The sequence below is a fragment of the Penaeus monodon genome, chromosome 21 (assembly GCF_015228065.2).
Source record: "Penaeus monodon isolate SGIC_2016 chromosome 21, NSTDA_Pmon_1, whole genome shotgun sequence".
Taxonomy (NCBI): domain Eukaryota; kingdom Metazoa; phylum Arthropoda; class Malacostraca; order Decapoda; family Penaeidae; genus Penaeus; species Penaeus monodon.
Window position 1 is genome coordinate 36707413 of NC_051406.1, and position 2007 is coordinate 36709419.

General features: G+C 38.0%; 1 long non-coding RNA gene across 1 annotated transcript in view; it reads left to right on the forward strand.

Annotated features, from left to right (window-relative positions):
• The first annotated feature begins 923 nt into the window (after positions 1–923).
• Positions 924–2007, forward strand: part of LOC119586736 — a 2814-nt gene continuing 1730 nt past the window's right edge. Inside the window, exons 1-2 of the long non-coding RNA XR_005229962.1 lie at positions 924–957; positions 1338–1442. This is a non-coding gene — a long non-coding RNA (uncharacterized LOC119586736). The remainder of the gene's footprint in view (positions 958–1337; positions 1443–2007) is intronic.

Genomic DNA, 2007 nt, shown 5'->3' on the forward strand with positions numbered 1-2007 from the left:
GATATAAGTAAATAATTTATGCGACTCAACGTAGCTGTATCCTAGAATGTAACGAAGACTTAAGACTTTAGACTTGAAGACTTTAACTGACCTCAAAGAAATAAGTCGAGCCGTCGACACAGCATCGAACGAGAAAGGGAAAGAGGCCATTAACCTTGGAGCAGAGTAAAAGCTCACATTTGAACCAAGATATTTCACAATTAGTAATCGGAAAGGATGAAGTTGAACTGTCAGGGTCCTAAAAATGAGGCGACTGAGCAGAGCGAGCCTTCAGCCAGCCCAGGGTTGATATTCCTTTTTATGAGGATGCTGTGTGGTATATCGCCTTACCCTGACTGCTCTTAATCCCGGCTAGACTGATCCACTCTCGCCTCGAGTAGAAGACCACACATTCGCTGATTCACTGATACGAGATATGAATCCTCTAGCCAAGCAGCAGGTGATAGATCCATCAGATGACAATAAATACAACAACGCTGCATGTGCGTAACCATAAATATGATGTCAAAACGATATCCAAACGGCACACAAAGGAACAGACAATGCGTAAAGAAAACAGACGAAAATCTTGCTCGCCTTCAGGACCACCGCCTTCCATTGTACCCTGGAAAGAAAACGTTCCCTGAAGGAGGCGACGTCGAGCTTGGTTCTCGGTAAGGTAAAAAACGACACGATTCTTGGGAGCAGTGTTGCCACTGATATTTCCAGGAAACTGCTGGACTGGACTTTAAAATCCGCTAGACATAAGAGCAAAAGTTCTCATTTCCGTTGAAAAGAAATTAAAAATCGCTAAATACGTAAGAAGAAAAAAAAACCCGCTAAATCAGGGGTTTTCCCAACATTTTTCATTATTGTGGGGGGGGCACCTCCTGGCCAACCCATGCCTCAAGCTCCAATGGGTATACAGAATGGAGGGGTTAGGGCCCACAGCAACAGAACATGATGTTTATGGCTCAAGTAAGCATTGTTATGATTGAACATATTCTATAGTTGAAGCTAGAATTGAATCATGCCAACTGTTGAAGTAAAAATTAGTTAGTGTAATACTGCCAGCATCATTGTATTTTTTTCTTCATTTTTTACTGTTTTAGAGGACAACTAGTTTGTCATTTAGTGTTATATGTTCCAGATTTGGTCAACCTTGCCAGTGTTTTCAAATCATCTTTAAACTAGTTAAGAGCATTTCCCTTGTTCTTTATCTGATAGCTTTTTCATAGATAATAGAAATTAAATCAATTTATGGCAAATGCATAAAAAATACAGTGGAATACATCACATTTCATATATAGTTAGCTTCAGTATGTCTTGCTTCATGTTTGATTCTTGTGATCCCATAGAGTGGTATGGCAGGAAGTGGTGTCCCAAATCCTTTCTTTGCCAATGGCATGCCGCAGGCTGTCCCCACTTCCATTCAGCTCTCAGCGGCCAACCCATTTGCTCAGGTATGTGGTGGTGAATTTTTTTGATGTTCCCCAAATTACAGTTATTAAAGATTTCAGCTGGAAAAGGTGTTGCATTTTTAACTGGAATTCTTAAAATAAGACATCCAAAAATGATCAGAAGTGGCTTTATACTGATTTCACCAATTATTATTGCTTTTGTGCTGGGTGTGTTTGTATTATTTTTGCAGTTCATTTACTGTTATTTTACTGTGCAGAAAGTGTCATGAGGGAACATTCCTTTTTATTAGTTTGCAGAAAGCCCAGTGCTGAAAATTATTATTTAAATGTTTGTGGTGTTCTGCATTTTAAAAGAAATAGTAGAAACTGTTCTTGGCTGTTTTTGCTTTCAGAAGAATATGTTTATACTTGTGTCAGAATCTATTTTTTCTTTAATAGACAAGTGTTTAAAAAAGGATAGTATGTGTATATGAATATTTGCTTAGTTAATACTTTAGGCTAAGAATGGAACTGTTAATCAGGAGAAGAAATTATGTAGATGATTAAGAGGATTATACTAGGAATGAGATCAATATCTTGCATTGATAATACATTCCATTAATTCAGT